Raw genomic sequence first — 17,604 nt, 5'->3', positions numbered from 1 at the left:
GCTCAAAAACTTCTTACGAAAGGAGACAAGGACTTACCCATAACCGCCACGACAGACACTACTGGAAAATCTACTGGACGCAAGCATCCTAGATAAAGGGAACTGTAGCGACATGTATGACCGACTGGTAGAAAGGGCCGACACCGTACTGGACGCAACAAGAAAGAAATGGGAGGAGGACCTGGGGATTGAGATAGGGTGGGGACTCTGGAGCGAGGCACTGCATAGGGTCAACTCCACCGCCACGTGCGCAAGGCTCAGCCTGACGCAACTAAAAGTGGTACATAGAGCCCACTTAACAAGAACCTGTATGAGTAGGTTCTTCCCAGAGGTGGAGGACAGATGTGAGCGGTGCCAGAGAGGCCCGGCCAACCACGCCCACATGTTCTGGTCTTGCCCCAGACCTGTGGAGTACTGGACAGCCTTCTTCGAGGCTATGTCCAAAGTGGTGGGGGTGAGGGTGGAGCCATGCCCGATAGTGGCGGTCTTCGGGGTCTCGGACCAGCCAGATCTATTCCTGGGGAGGAGGGCGGATGCCCCTGCCTTTGCCTCCCTGATCGCCCACCGCAGAATCCTGTTTGGCTGCCGGTCAGCAGCACCACCCAGAGCTGCAGACTGGCTGTCCGACCTCTCGGAATCTCTCCAAATGGGGAAAATCAAATTCGCCATCCGAGGGTCAGACGACGGCTTCCACAGAACGTGGGAGCCATTCATGCAATTGTTCCGGGACCTGTTTGTGGCCAACGTACAAGAGGAAGAATAGCCGGGTGGCCAAGAATCAGGGAGTCGGGGGAAGGTAGCCGGGGCATGGAGGGGAGAGATGGACTGGGAGGGGGGGGGGGGAACGGCTAAACCTGAGGAGGGAGGGGCGAACCACGGGGGGGGGGGGTGGGGGGAGGGGGGAAGACAGCTAAACTTGGGGAGAATGAGGCGAACCGTGGAGGGGGGGGGCAGGGAAGTGGGAGTCGGAGGGAGGACACGGGATGCCAAAACGTGCATGACATCTCCAGGAGCGGGGAACGAGGAAACTGGAGATGGAGGACGGGAGGAGCGGCAGAAGCGGGGGCGAGTGTGGGACGTCAGTGAGACCCGTCCGAGAAGGGCAGGTGACAGCAACACACAGCACAGCCAAAGATCGCACACTGTGATTTTCTCCCCGGCACCCAAAGGTGTGCTTGCCCCCCCCCCCCAGTCCCCGCCCCCCCAGTCCCCGCCCCCCCCCGCAGGCAGTCGCCTACTTATGTGGGGTGGGTAATTTTGCCAGATGTACAGAGATGCTGCTGTCGAGCTGGTGCACAATACCCCACCAGTTATTCCATTGCATATGTTATTGTATTTTTTTTTATGTTGGGGTGTGCCCTTCTCCCCTAAATGTGTGTATATATATATATGTGTTTCTTATTCTGTGTACATAACGGTAATTATACCTTGTTCAAAGAAACCCAATAAAAACATCTATTAAAAAAATGACAAATTTCCTTCCTTAAAGGATACTCGTAAAGCAGGCGGATTTTTATGACAATCGACAATGCTTTCATGGTCATCATGATTTTTAATCCCAGACTTTACAGAATTCAAATTGCACCATCTGCTATGGTGGGATTTGAACCGGGATTTGCAGAGCATTACCCTAGGTCGCTGGGTTACTAATCCAGTGACAATAACGCTAAGCCATCACAAAGGGAAAGTTATAGAAACCCTCATGCACCGGTTGGACTCGCAATGTGTAAAATCATATGACAAGAGATTCTGTCAATCATCAAGGATAGATCATTTAAAGGAACAATGTATTTGCTGCTGATTTAATCATGATTTTACAGTGCAGAAGGAGGCCATTTGTCCCATCGAGTCTGCACCGGCCCCTGGAAAGAGCACCCCACCTAAGCCCAAACCTCCACCCTATTGCCCATAACCCAGCAACCCCACCTAACCTAACGGCAATTTAGCATGGTCAATCCACCTAACTTGCACATCTTTGGACTGTGAGAGGAAACCCGAGCACCCGGAGGAAACCCACGCAGACACGGGGAGAACATGCAGACACCACACAGACAGTCACCCAAACCTCCAATCAAACCTGGAACTGTGAAGCAACTGTGCTACCCACTGTGCTACCGTGCCGCCCAGTATTGTCATGTAGCATATCTCCTCATAAGGACAAGATTAACAACTCTCTGTGCTACTTACATTCCCTTAATGTTGCCTTTGTCCTCACAAAGGAAAGATGGTATAAAACCACTGACTGTGATCTGCAAATGGTGAAGTAACATCACTACTGAAAACCCTGAATCTATTTGATCAGATAACAGTGAATAATTATCAGACTGATAGAAGGACAACTCAGAAATGGCAAGGTTGAAGGTAAGCACAGTAGCTAGCACTGTTGCTTCACAGCGCCAGGGTCCCAGCTTCCATTCCCGGCTTGGGTCACTGTCTGTGCCAAGTCTGCACGCTCTCCCCGTGTCTGCATGGGCTTCCTCCAGGTGCTCCGGTTTCCTCCCACACATCCCAAAAGATGTGCTGTTAGGTCATTTGGACATTCTGAATGCTCCCCCAGTGTACCCGAACAGGCGTTGGAATGTGGCGACTAGAGGATTTTCACAGTAACTTCATTGCAGTGTTAATGTCAGCCTACTTGTGACAATAAAGATTATAAGGAGGCAAAAGAAATTTGGTAAAAGCAGGTCAAGGCTCTTCATAAGTTGCATCTGCTCTATTTTCTTTCTCAAAGTACTGCAATCGTCTTATGAGGAAAAATGTTACTGAGTGCACAGCCAGACTAGCTGTTCTGTGTATAATATTATAGAGGTTGCCTTTTAGGAAATGGCTGGCCACTTCTGATGAACATCAAAGCTGCAGGCACTGTCCCTTACATATCTATAATTGCTGCCACTTCATCACTAACTGTGCCCAAGTATCAGCACGGAGACACGAGCCAGAGAAGTGGTTAGCTGGGCGGGCTATGGAACATTAGTGAGAATATGGGGTTCTCCGCTGGCACGATTCTCCATTCTGCCAGCAATGCACCCATGCCCGCGGGTTTCCCGGCAGCTTGGGGTGGCCACAATGGGAAATCCCATTGGCAGGTGGTGGAAACGGAGAATCCCGCTGCTGAGAAACATGCGGCTAGGGAATTGGAGAATCCCGCCCCAATGGGTCTTGGCTGTAGAAGAGTGTTAGTGCTCCCTCAGCAGAATGACAATTCACAATTGAGAAGTTCGGAGGCCAGAAAGAGCAATAATAAAACAGCATTGGTCTTACATGGAAGTATTTAAAAGATATAGAATTGAGAAGTGATTCCAGGCACCTGTAACACATTGAAAGAAATTGCCCAGGAAACACATACAACCCTGTAGTTAGTGACAGCCTAGGGGGATTACGCAGCAACAAAGCACCAATCAGGGAGAGGTTCTAAGGACAGTGATGGTTTGTGGAATAAAAGCTACCAGCTTTTCAAAAGTGCTTAGTACAAAACATTTTCATCAGGATTCCAAGACATAATTGGGACGATTCAGTCTGTGGTGACACCAATCAGTAGTTTCTCCGTGAACTTGTGGGCTGTGTGCAATGGCCCCTCCAAGATGCTGTTGCTCTGAAGATTGACAATGCGCCTATGTTCTTAAGAACTCTGACAATGCCTATCCATGAGAGGTAGGTCTGCCATCTCTTGATTGAAAGGGACAGGCTGCCAGAAGTCAGTTGTTCTGGGACAACTGCATTCCTGAGATAAGACCTTCCGAATCCACTGGACTCTTCCCAACCTTTCACTGGCAAACTTCACCTCACTAAGTCAACGCATTGTAGAAATAATACATTAGGAGCTGGAGCAATTAATTTATCTTACAGCGCAATAGTGACTACATTTCCATGGTATTCTGTAAAGGGGCTATATCAATACAAATAAGAAAGGTCTGTAGCTAGTGTGGAGTGATTTTCTAGTGTTTTTGCATGAATCCTATTGTGTAAACGAAACATGGCTGGAAGACAGATTTCTCAGTTTATTTCTGTATATGCTTGCAACCTTTGGAAGTTAAATGATGGGAATGGAAACGTAGGCTTATGTCCGTTTAAGAGAATTGGCAGTGTCTTTGAGAGGAAGGGTGCGGGTGGGAAAGAAGGCAGGTGCCAAATGCCTTTATTGGGTGTGGCAACTTATTCCCTGAAAGCACAAGGCTGTAATTTCTGTCTGTCCTCTGGCTGTTCGTGCACCTATTCAACACTCGCTCCATCGTGTGCAGTCCCCTCATGTGGCTGAGAGAGAGGTGCTTCCTCTCCAACCATACCTTCATCATCATCCCTTCCAACCGTCGTCATCATCCCTTCCAACCTCCAAAAGTGGGAAATCTATTTTCATTGCACCCTGCGATGTGTGAAGGCACAATGATACTTGGAGATCCTTACTGGACTGTGCTCCAGGCCTCCACCAGAGTTACCGAGGTGCCTAAAGTGAGATTTAAAATATCTATAGCGTGCTGATCCATTTTGTGAAGAGTGTTGTCTCCTTTTCAGATTCATCAGCTATTACCTCAGAGGATAGAGTTGATCACCATCAACCTTCCTGATAAATGGCACTGACTCATGAGAACAGGTATGGTGGATTGTTGCAAGGTTGAAAGTCTTACAAGTGTCCTGGAAATCAATCATTTACATACCCACACGAGCTTCCTGTTAATTGAGACAATTGTTTTGCCTGTTGCATTGAGAAAGATACGAATTCCACGGCCCTTGTGGGGTATCAGTCACCTGTAGCAGAGATCTTGTGTCTGACTAATCTGGCAAAACTACCGTGAAAGCGGTCTGTTGCAATAAAGTAAATGTATAACGGTAGTCATGCTGGCTGGTACAGACAATGCTGCTTTTCGGGTTTAAATGGATTTTGGGTCTTTAGCCAACATTTGAAATGAGCCTCCAGGGATTGCAGCTTGCTGAGGCACTCACATTAATAAAAGCTTGATTTGTAAACTCTGCTGGATGTCTGTACTTGAAGAACAATTATTTTATGTGTCATCTCATGCTAAGCGCCTTCAGTCTAGCCTCTTCCATCTAATCGCATATCTTAGTAATATACAAAGCCCAACTGGCAAACCTATCGCTAGTGAAAAAATGCTCATTCCGTCGACTGAACGGGGCAGTCAAAATCCTAACAGGACTTCTCAAACACCGAGCAATTTAAATGCATATGCTGGCAGATTAAAAGCTAATTTCAGCTGCAGCAATCAAAAAAGACCGCCTCGCCTTTAATTGTTTCACAGCGCCAGGGACACAGGTTCGATTCCCGACGGGGCACACTGTCTGTACGGAGTCTGCACGTTCTCCCCGTGTCGGAGTGGGTTTCCTCCGGGTGCTCCGGTTTCCTCCCATAAATCCCACAAAGACGTGCCTGTTAGGTGAATTGGACATTCTGAATTCTCTCTCTATGTACCCGAACAGGCGCTGGAGTGTGGCGACTTGAGGCTTTTCACTGTAACTTCATTGCGGTGTTAATGTAAGCCTATTTGTGACAATAATAAAGATTATTATTAAATTTGTTGTTAAATGTTGTTTTGGAAAGGTTTGCTCCTGTCGGCAAGCGCATTTATGATGGGAAAATAGTTTCACAAAAATGACAGCGAGGCTATCAAGTTGTCCAGAGGGAAGGTGTTCGATGAGGTGGGATTTTGAATGAGACATGCAAAGATGTTTATACATACAGGCAGCAAGAAGAGTGAAGTTAATTAAGTTCAACTGCTCATAGTTGTAGTCCTGAAACTGGAATGATGTAAGGTAGGAGAAAAAGTATTCCAAAATTGTTCTTGTAACTGTGAGAAGGAAGCCTGTTCCCTGTAGTAATTTGTTCAGTCTTTGGCTGGGGCTCATTTTTGCTCTAGTCCGTGTTCTGACTCTCACTTCTCATTAAAAGTTTTGATTTATGTCAAGTCTTGGCTTCAATATTCGCGTCAGCTGCAGGAAGCCTCTCCTGGGAGTTTGGTCCTGGAGAGAGCACCTCTGCGGTCTGATCAGATTAGTCCTGCAAAAGTCTCGAGAAAATGTTGCCGCCGAGCACAGCAAGGACTTAATTCCATTCCTCAAGAAATAATTGCTGTGCAAATATACATTTTCTTCTAATGAACAAGCGCAGGATGTAATAAATATTTGTATTTTATTGATGTCTCAGTCCTTGCCTGCAGGTAGACTGCTGCACTGCCGATAGGAGTATGGAATCCATTTATTTTATTTTAACATTATAATGTTAAACACAATTTAAAGCGTTTAGAAAATGGAAGAAACCTCCGCTGTGGCATTTTTGAAGTCACAACATCAGTTCGAGAAAACTTTGCATATCCAAAGTTCTCCTATGGTTTATTAACTTGGCCCCAAGGCGGCATTTTAGACTTTGAAGGTATGCACCACTTGAAATGTGGTTTTAGTGGAAATGATAATCGAGAGGCGTGCGACACAGACTAGCACGTGATCCGTTTTACATTATTGTACAAACTCAAGGTTATCCTACTGATCCAACTTAGGTTGCTGTTCAACGCAAATAGCTCAGGCAATTGGCTGTGTTTTACGGATAGGGGATATTTTTAAAACCAGTTTTTAAAATTTAACTTGAAGGCTCTTACCATCAGGGTATCTCTCAAGTGACTTTCTTTGGGCTGGAATTTAATCTGGATTAGTGCTGCAAAGACAAAGGTCTAAATCCAACATAATGCTTTTCTATAGGTTTTCTATAGGTCACCCTGCTGGGAGTTTTCTATAGGCCACCTAATAGTTCTAGAGATGTAGAGGAAAGGATGGCGAAGGTGATTCTGGAAAAGAGCGAAAGTAACAGGGTAGTTGTTATGGGAGACTTTAACTTTCCTAATATTGACTGGAAAAGATATAGTTCGAGTACATTGGATGGGTCGTTCTTTGTACAATGTGTGCAGGAGGGTTTTCTGACACAATATGTTGACAGGCCAACAAGAGGTGAGGCCACTTTGGATTTGGTTTTGGGTAATGAACCAGGCCAGGTGTTAGATCTGGAGGTAAGTGAACACTTTGGAGACAGTGACCACAATTCGGTGACCTTTACATTAGTGATGGAAAGGGATAAGTATACCCCGCAGGGCAAGAGTTATAGCTGGGGGAAAGGCAATTATGATGCCATTAGACATGATTTAGGATGTGTAGGTTGGAGAAGTAGGCTGCAAGGGTTGGGTACACTGGATATGTGGAGCTTGTTCAAGGAACAGCTATTGCATGTTCTTGATCAGTACGTACCAGTCAGACAGGGAGGAAAGGGTAGAGCGAGGGAACCGTGGTTTACCAAAGAAGTGGAATCTCTTGTTAAGAGGAAAAAGGAGGCCTATGTGAAGATGAGGCGTGAAGTTTCAGTTGGGGCGCTTGATATTTACAGGGAAGCGAGGAAGGATCTAAAGAGAGAGCTGAGATGAGCAAGGAGGGGACATGAGAAGTCTTTGGCAGGTAGGATCAAGGAAAACCCAAAAGCTTTCTATAGGTATGTCAGGAATAAAAGAATGACTAGGGTAAGAGTAGGGTCAGTCAAGGACAGTGGTGGGAAGTTGTGTGTGGAGGCTGAGGAGATAAGCGAGATACTAAATGAATACTTTTTGTCAGTATTCACTCAGGAAAAATATAATATTGTGGAGGAGAATGCTGAGACCCAGGCTATTAGAATAGATGGCATTGAGGTGAGTAGGGAAGAAGTGTTGGCAATTCTGGACAAGGTGGGCCTGATGGGATTTATCCTAGGATTCTCTGGGAAGCCAGGGAAGAGATTGCTGAGCCTTTGGCGTTGATTTTTAGGTCATCATTGGCTACAGGAATAGTGCCAGAGGACTGGAGGATAGCAAATGTGGTCCCTTTGTTCAAGAAGGGGAGTAGAGATAACCCCGGTAACTATAGGCCGGTGAGCCTAACATCTGTGGTGGGTAAAGTCTTAGAGAGGATTATAAAAGATACGATTTATAATCATCTAGATAGGAATAATATGATTAGGGATAGTCAGCATGGTTTTGTGAAGGGTAGGTCATGCCTCACAAACCTTATCGAGTTCTTCGAGAAGGTGACTGAACAGGTAGACGAGGGTAGAGCAGTTGATGTGGTGTATATGGATTTCAGTAAAGCGTTTGATAAGGTTCCCCACGGTCGGCTATTGCAGAAAATACGGAGGCTGGGGATTGAGGGTGATTTAGAGATGTGGATCAGAAATTGGCTAGTTGAAAGAAGACAGAGAGTGGTGGTTGATGGGAAATGTTCAGAATGGAGTTCAGTTACGAGTGGCGTACCACAAGGATCTGTTCTGGGGCCGTTGCTGTTTGTCATTTTTATAAATGACCTAGAGGAGGGAGCAGAAGGATGGGTAAGTAAATTTGCAGACGACACTAAAGTCGGTGGAGTTGTAGACAGTGCGGAAGGATGTTGCAGGTTACAGAGGGACATAGATAAGCTGCAGAGCTGGGCTGAGAGGTGGCAAATGGAGTTTAATGTGGAGAAGTGTGAGGTGATTCACTTTGGAAAGAATAACAGGAATGCGGAATATTTGGCTAATGGTAAAATTCTTGGTAGTGTGGATGAGCAGAGGGATCTCGGTGTCCATGTACATAGATCCCTGAAAGTTGCCACCCAGGTTGATAGGGTTGTGAAGAAGGCCTATGGTGTGATGGCCTTTATTGGTAGAGGGATTGAGTTCCGGAGCCATGAGGTCATGTTGCAGTTGTACAAAACTCTAGTACGGCCGCATTTGGAGTATTGCGTACAGTTCTGGTCGCCTCATTATAGGAAGGACGTGGAAGCTTTGGAACGGGTGCAGAGGAGATTTACCAGGATGTTGCCTGGTATGGAGGGAAAATCTTATGAGGAAAGGCTGATGGACTTGAGGTTGTTTTCGTTAGAGAGAAGAAGGTTAAGAGGTGACCTAATAGAGGCATACAAAATGATCAGAGGGTTAGATAGGGTGGACAGCGAGAGCCTTCTCCCGCGGATGGAGGTGGCTATCACGAGGGGACATAGCCTTAAATTGAGGGGTAATAGATATAGGACAGAGGTCAGAGGTGGGTTTTTTACGCAATGAGTGGTGAGGCCGTGGAATGCCCTACCTGCAACAGTAGTGAACTCGCCAACATTGAGGGCATTTAAAAGTTTATTGGATAAGCATATGGATGATAAGGGCATAGTGTAGGTTAGATGGCCTTTAGTTTTTTTCCATGTCGGTGCAACATTGAGGGCCAAAGGGCCTGTACTGCGCTGTATCGTTCTATGTTAATGCTGAGTTTCAGCATGCAAGATTGAGAAATCTGCACTCCAGAAACTCCTGACTGTTTTTATGTTTTGCCTGCCTGATGTCTGATGATCTTTTGCACCAATTCAGCAAATCCTCTGCCCAGACTCTCTGCCGCACATTAACGTATCTCTGACCCCCCCCATGCAAAAGACCAGAGGTCACTAACTTCCTGCATTTACATCAGTTCGGAATGGATTGTGAATGCATATTTTTGAATGTTCAGCGCACCAGAATCTAAAGTCATAGGCCACGATTCTCCGGCCTCGTTGTGCTCTCGCTCAAGCAGAACGAGGCCGGTGAATAGCGGGAGAGGCCAAAAACGAGAACCACGCCAGGCGTCAAACAGTTTGCAATGAAACCGGCCTGCTCCCCTGGGCAAATTTGGGATCCCGCCGTAGCGTGATGAGAAATCAATTATCACCAATTATCCCTGATGCCTGCACCATCGTGTCGACGCCTTGTGCGATGCTTCTCAGTGACTGGGACATGCTCTGCTGCGCCTCGGCAATGCCCACCTGCGACTGGGACAAGCTCCGCATCACCTCAGCCGTGCTCACCTGAGGGCGGATCATGTCCCGCAGAACCTCATCAAGGTTGGCCTTGTACTGGGTCACATCCCCCAGTGAATCAGACAGTCTGCCAAGACCCTCAGACATGGCTGTCACTGACTGCGCCAGGCCTTGGACACATTCACTGATGGTGCCGACGCCGTACACCAGGCTCTCCACCCCAGTCACCACCCGGGCAGTGTTGGCCTCAGTGCCACTCATTGCCGATGACATCTCCTGCACCTGTAGCCTCTGGGACTCTTCCAAGCAACAGTGGGCGTGCTGAAGTGTCGCTGACATCTCCCTCTGAATGTCACGGCCGCTCCCTAACATCTCCATCAGCTCTGGTATAGCCTCTTCCACAGGCTCAGCATCAGGCTGGGATCCAGCAGACCTCCAACTGCTGTCTCGCCTGGGGGTTCCTGCCTCCACCTGATGTACATCAGCAACTGTGTGGTGCTCATCAGATCGTGCCCCAGAAGCCTGACCACTAACGTTTCCCGCTGAGGTGTGTGTCTCTGCACTGGTGAAGGGTGGAGATGACAGCTGTGACGCCTCGCTTGCGTCTTCCTCAGAACTCCCCTCAGAGGTGGTCTCCTGGGAGGATAGAGAGGGGGCCCCCGGGATGGGCCAGCACTGTCGCCTGGATGACCTCCGGGAGAATGGACATGTGGTCAGTGGGAGGGATGGGCCAGTCAGTAAGACAATAAAAACTCACATTTTACTGGTTCTCCGGGTGAGGCCCAGTGGTTCCTCACCTCTGCGGCTTCCGCCAACCTCCGCGTTGGTGACTGCTCTGCCCTCGGCCACCCCGTCACCTCCAGAGCCCGCTCCTCGAAGGCGGTAAGGATTCATATGCCCGGCACACCACCGCCAGTCTGGGCCCTCTCCCGACGGTTCTGGGAGAGCTTTTCCTGAGGAGACACCAAGGGGGCATCATTAGCCACATGCGTGGTTCATAGTAGTGGGGTGGGGTGGGGGGTGTGAAAGAAGAGTTTGGAGAGTTGAAGGGAGAGGGGGAGGGTGAGGGATAGTTGGGGGTTGCATGGAGGGTTGGGGGGTGGATGCATGCGTGCGGGTGGAAAGGTCTCAGTGGAGGGGGTGTGGGGTTTGGTGTCTATCCACTCGTGCTGCCCGGTGTTGGTCGTTGACCTTCCACTCACTGGAGGCTAGTTCTCCTGGTCACACTCCTGACCCTCACAGCCGCCGCCTCTTCCCCGTCAGCACTGGCTGCCCTGTTGCCGACACTCCGGCCCCTCCGGGGAACAGGACATCCCTCCTGGCCTCCACTGCATCCAGGAGCCTCCCCAGATCTGCGTCCCCGAATCTTGGGACCGGTCTCCTGGATACCATTGTTGTGAGCTGACTGGGGTTAGCTGAGCAAGTTCCGCTTAAATGCTGCTCGACCTTGTTAGCGGGCGGCTGACGAGTGCGGTCCCGATGAATCAGCTGGCGAGCCTTCATTTGAGGCGAGAATTCCGTGGGGCCGTGTTAAGTGGACCAATTAACATTAAATTGCGTTGCCAAGCACCAGGAAATCACGGCAGTTCCTGCTTGCTACCACACTTAGAAATCTTCCATGAAAATCATGGCTGTAGTTTTGGGTTTTTTTTGACAATTTTTGTCAGAATATTTTTTTTAACTCTCCTCAGGGGACCTATCTTATCTGTCGAATACTTGAATACATGTGCATAGAAACAGAATGACCAGTATTAAAACTTGAACTGCTAAATAAATTAATTAACAAGTTAAATTTTATTTTTTTAAGCATGCTGTACGATTGGCGGACAAGTGTAAAGAAGTCTTGCTGCCATTATGCAGAGCATTGGTGAGAATACAGCTGGGGTACCATGTAGAGTTTTAGACTTTATACCAAAGAAAAGATCCACTTGACATAAGGAGGGGTACAAAAAAGCCTCACTCGATTAACCCCTGGGATAAGGGGGTTGTTTTGTGAGGATGGGTAGCATAGAATGGGCCTATAGAGCTGGATTTTGTGAGCCCTTCCTGGACGTGTTTTCAGCAACGGGATGGGGTGGGCACGTGATCAGTGTGTAGCCTGCTGCCTCCCAAGCCACCCTGACCTGGTCCCCCATAATCTGAGGAAGTGGGAAAAGTGCCCTCTATTCGGCCTTCCCTCAGGCCTATTGAGGCAACAATATGGTCAATTAATGGCCACTTAAGGTTTTGATCGGCCTCCTCTGTTGTAACATGGTGAGCAGTGAAACGTGAGAGAGAATGGGAAGGCTGGTTTTTCGCCAAAATTGGCGAAAGGGTTGAAAGAAGTTGGGGGTTGCATCCTTCGGAGGGTGCACATCAGTGGCAGGGCAGATGCTGAGAGACTTCTCCCACCGGCTGGTGAATGTAGAGCTAGGATACGTTGGGGGGGGGGGGGGGGGGATTTCCGTCTTCCAGCGGGCGGGAAAGCCGCAGGGGGCAGAGGATCCAGCAGGGATTCCAACACGGCATTTATGCTGGCAGGATTTCTCATTGCACGGGTACATCCGGCCTCCGTGGGGGGAGCGGGCTGTGTCTGATCAGTACCCTGGCAGTGCCCCCTGCTGCGAGTGGCTTCCATTGAGGACTTTTATGATGATGGGGGGGGGGGGGGGGGGCAGCAGTTGGTTTCCGTAAGCAAGGGTGTTCGTGTGGGGAGTGGGGGTGCCCCGTGTCTGTGGAAGGCCAGATCCCGTGTCCGTGTGGGGAGAGAGGTGGTTCCTATGTCCGCGGGAGGTTCTTTTTTTTTATTTTGGTGGCCGGGATTGCTGGCCGGGTGGGCCTCCTTGACGTCATGGGGCCAACTTCCATGATTTCCTTTGACTATCTGCAGTGAGCAGGCTACACCACTCTTTTCCTGCCAGAGTTGACACTGTCAGGAAAAGAGAATATTCGGCCCATTATCTCAGTACGAGAAGACAGGCATTTCAGACTGAGATGAAGAGAAATTTGTTCACTCCGAGGGTGGGGCATCATTGGAATTCTCCCCAGAGGCCTGTGAATGCTCAGTTGTGGAGTATGTTTCAGGCTGAGGTTGATAATTCTTTGAGCGCTTGAAGGAACCGAGGAGTATGGAGATCAGGCAGGAGAGTGGAGTTAAAGTGAAGGGTCACCAATGATCTTATTAAAATAGTGGAAGGGCCATATGGCCTACTCTTGCCCCTTTTTCTCATGCTCCTACGCCTTGCCCAAGATACATAAGTGCTGGTTAGCTTTCTTCATTCAGACTTAATTTTTGTACATAAAGGAGATTCACAGAAGGAATATGGCATAAGTTCCATGCTTACCTCTGACCCAGATTGCTAACACGGATTTTGACTTCCTTACATGTTTTTCTAGCATTTGCTGATGAGATTAGCAGTAAATGTTGTTGTAAGTAACGGCCGGCAAGATCAGCATAAAGTTGGCCTGTCTTTCAGGAAATTCCGGGTCGCTAATTCTTCTTTGGGGAATTTTGCTAAAGTGAACGGGAAGGTTGCGAAATGCTTTGCCCATGTGGATTCCATCTTGAGCATTGATCATTTTTGGAGCAGCAGGAGAGAGTGGAAGAGCAGATAACCTGGGAAGCCAGGCTTGTAAAGGAGCACCGCAGATACCGAAGACTACGGTGTGGAGCACAGAAGGCAAATCCCCAATCGACCCATCGAGTTATGCGTTAGGAGGACTCTTTTTTTCCCTGTGGGATATTTGCTGACGCTCCTGCGCCTTCCATTGGCCATGCATTGAAGAGAAGCAGTTACCTAGTGCTGTCTGCGATGGCATTATATTATGCCATCACCCCTGCCATCTGCCACACATCATATGGCTCCAATGTTCCGCAAGTGCTTATGTTCATGTCAGGACCCTGCAATCATTGCCTGCGCTTGTCATTTTCTAAGTTTCCACTTAGGTACATCATGCACCATTTACAACAGCATAACCCCTGGCTACCTCTGACATGCGAATGTCAATTTCTCATCTTCAGATATCTATATCACTCCGATCTACCCAATAAGATTTATTGATAAAAGTTCATAATGAAATAGGCCAATGTTTCTGTGGAGCGGTGAAGAATGGGAAATAAAATGAACTTCCTCACGTCCATTTTTTGCTTCCTTTCGCCTCCCACAAGAATCTCTCGGAGAATGAATGTCAAAAAAGAAAAGTACGTTACTGATCTTTGACCATCATCATGTAGCGCAAAACATCTTGAGTTGTCGGTCCTCCAACGACTGCACCCTATGGCACAGGTTGAATGAATTCCCAGCTTAGACTCCATCACCTCCTGCTGTGCATCATCCTGTAAACTTGTCCTGAGTAATTGTCTGCAATCTTTCCCTGCATGTTATTGTCAGTCACGGACTGTTTAGTTTTACAACTACGCATAAAACATCCACGTTTAAAATGGGCAGTCACTCATACTGGCCATCAAAGGATAACCGTTACACATTTCCATTCATATCAATTTCAAAGTTTCTGGTTATAGCGTCTTGAGTGTCCCCTTTATGTCAGGCCAAAATAGTTGTGATTCACAAGATTTCGCTGCCCTTAGGTCTCCATTTGTTCTGCAATTTAAAATGCAAACGTAGTATCACAGAAAAATGTTGCAAAGCTACATCCACAACACAGGAGCAAGGAGGTTGGAGAAAGTGAATTACAATTCAGCAACTTCATTAAGAGGGTTTTTTTCAGCCATGGTGCGGATCGTCACTTTGTTCGTATCTAAATCCTCATATTATGTTATTGCCACTAACCCTTTGCTACTCAGCCTGGACTGTGTCTTGTGCGAAATTTACTTACAGTTCCGCCAAAAAGACAAGTTCAAATCCTCCTTGAAATATCCACGATCAAAGCACTGGCACATGGTCAACATCATCATCATCCAAACCCGAAATCAAAAGGATGCCCTTATCGCCAAAGCAATGACCAATGCAGATGACGGCTGGATAGACCACTGGCTCATCCGCTTCTCTATGTCCATAAAACTTCACCGGAAGCAGCAGAAGATGAAGCAATAGCTCAGAATCATGATCAACTTTGAGCAGCTTCAAGAGCCAAGCATGCTCGTGAGCTTCCGACAATGCCTGCTACAAAATCTACAAAGTGTCTATTCTAATGGAGTGGAGGAAAATTGGAAATAGCTGAAGGCAGCTGTCATCTCAAGCTGTGAAGAAACCCTCTGCTACAAGACCAGGAAACACCAAGACTGGCTCAATTAGAATGACCACACTATCCAAGACATAATCAACAAGAAGAGGAAAACTCTCCATGCCTGGCAAAACGCTATAACCATCAAGGCAAAGAGGAGAGCCCATCAGTCAGCCAAGGCGGAGGTCCAAAGAAGAAATGGGGAAATCAAGGACCAATGGTGGACTGAGAAAGCTAAGGAGCCACAACTCCTCGCTGACGAGCACAACGTGTGGGGTTTAGTCAATGTCACCGGGGCAATATATGGATCCAACACTCTCGTCCTCAAACTGGTGCAGAGTAAGGAAGGAACCACCTTGAGAGATGGAGACAACATTAGCCTCCAATGAAGAGAACACTTCAAAGAACCCTTAAACCGTGATACAATCATAGATGAGGACATGTTTGAGGCAATCCCCCAACTCTCCATCAAAGATGATGCGGATGATGTTGAAGCTGCCATTGAACATGTGAAGATTGGAAAAGCCACAGGAGTGGATGAGATTCCCGCAGACATTTGTAAACTATGAGGAGAAGAGGTCATACGTCATCTCCGTCTACTGTTCCTGAAAATCTGGGACAAAGAAGAAATTCCTGCCAACCTCAGGGATGCCGCCATCACCACTATCTTCAAGAAAGGAGACAAAGCGGACTGCAGGAACGACCGAGAAATCTCCCTACTCTCCATCACCGGGAAGATTATTGCCCGAATCCTCGCCAGCCGCCTTCTCCCAATTCCTGGAGAAATCCTTCTGGAAAGCTAGTGTGGCTTCCAACCAAACTGTGAAACAACCAACATGCTTTTTACTGCTTGACAATTTCAAGACACATGCCAGGAGCAACATCAACTACTCTTCATCAATCTGACCAAGGCTTTTGACTCAGTCAATCGGGTAGTGTTATGGAAGACCCTGTCAAAGGCCGGCTGTCCGTAGAAATTCATCAACATCCTCCACGGCGACAGTCCGCACTAACGGAAAAGAGACAGAAACTTTTGACATCAAGACAGGAGTCAAACAGGGATGTATCATCACCCTCACCCTTTTCTCCATCTTCAGCGCCACCATCCTTCACCTTGTCAAAAACAAGCTTCCCAGTGGAGTGGCCATCGTCTACAGGTTGGATGGAAAACCTTTCAACCGCAACCAGTTGAAATCCAAGAAGAAAACAACACTGACATCGCTCGTAGAGCTTCAGTATGTGGAAGACATTGCCATCTCCACTCTCTCAGAAGAGTATTCCCAAGTCATGCTTGCCACCTTTGGGGAAGCACACCATACCTCAATAAGACTCAAGTCTTTTACCACCCACCACAGAGCAAGATCCGGTCTCTCCCTTCATCAAGATCAGTGGGTAGACCCTACCAATCGTGGAACATTTCCCTTACCTGGGTCGCCACCTCTCATCTAAGGCTGACATTGATGTGGAGATCCAACATCATATCTAATCCACGAGTGCCTCTTTCAGTCGCTTAAGGACAAGTGTCTTTGGTGACCATGATATTTGTGCTGACACAAAGATTCTTATGTACAAGGCAGTCATCTTCCCAACTGTTCCATACAGCTCAGAAACTTAGACAATTAACATGCTCCACCTCAAGGCCCTAGAGAGGTACCATTAACACTGTTTGAAACAAATTCTCTGAGAGGACAGGCATACTACTAATAATAATAAACTTTATTATTATCATAAATAGGTTTACATTAACACTGCAATAAAGTTACTATGAAAATCCCCTCGTCACCACACTATGGCGCCTGTTTGAGCACAGAGGGAGAATTCAGAATGTCCAATTCACCTAACAAGCACGTCTTTTGGTACTTGTGGGAGGAAACCCGAGCGCCCGGAGGAAAGCCACACAGACACGGAGAATGTGCAGACTCTGCACAGACAGGGACCCAAGCGGGAATCGAACCTGGGACGCTGTCGTTGTGAGGCAATAGTGCTAACCACTGTTCCAATGTGGCACGGTAGCAGGCGTACTAAATCAGGGTCCTTGAAGTAGCCAAGAGCCATGATAATCTTAACCCAACTCTGCTGGGCCATCCATGTGCTTAGGTTGTCAGAGTCACGACTGTCAAAGCAAATCTTCTTCACTCAGCTCAAAGAAAGCTCCTGAACAAGAAGAGGACATATGAAGTGCTTCAAAGACATCCTGAAGGCTTATCTCAAGAAATGCAACATAGATGTCAATGCCTGGGAGACCTTTGCTCAGAAAATACCTACTTGGAAGAACCTTTGGATTGAAGGGACACAGTTGTTTGAGAACACCGATGACGAGAGGAGGCCTCAATACCAACGATCCAGAGTACAAGGATTAATCCCACTTCTGAGAAACACCTGCAAACTGTGCAGTCCAATCGAAGATGTGGCTCTAGGATCAGGCTCATCAGCCAAGCAAATTCTGCCAGAAATCTGTCCTGGTCCACCCAGGCCGACATTACAACCAAGAAAGCACAACAGCGCCTATACTTCCTCAGGGAACTAAGGATATTCGGCATGTCAACACTGACTCTTACCAACTTTTAGGGATGCAACATAGAAAGCATCCTATTGGGCTGCATCACCGCCTGGTATGGCAACTGCTCAGCCCAAGACCGCAAGAAACTTCAGAGAGTCGTGAATACC

General features: G+C 47.6%; 1 protein-coding gene across 4 annotated transcripts in view; it reads left to right on the top strand.

The window, feature by feature from the left end:
* The window catches only part of LOC119963457 (thrombospondin type-1 domain-containing protein 4-like), a 516,684-nt gene that overhangs the window by 230,095 nt on the left and 268,985 nt on the right, over window positions 1-17,604 (top strand). The gene's annotated exons all lie outside the window — the stretch shown is intronic.

The sequence above is a fragment of the Scyliorhinus canicula genome, chromosome 3 (genome assembly GCF_902713615.1).
Source record: "Scyliorhinus canicula chromosome 3, sScyCan1.1, whole genome shotgun sequence".
NCBI lineage: Eukaryota > Metazoa > Chordata > Chondrichthyes > Carcharhiniformes > Scyliorhinidae > Scyliorhinus > Scyliorhinus canicula.
Note: the sequence above shows the minus strand (reverse complement) of the source record. Positions and strands in the feature narration are given on the sequence as shown.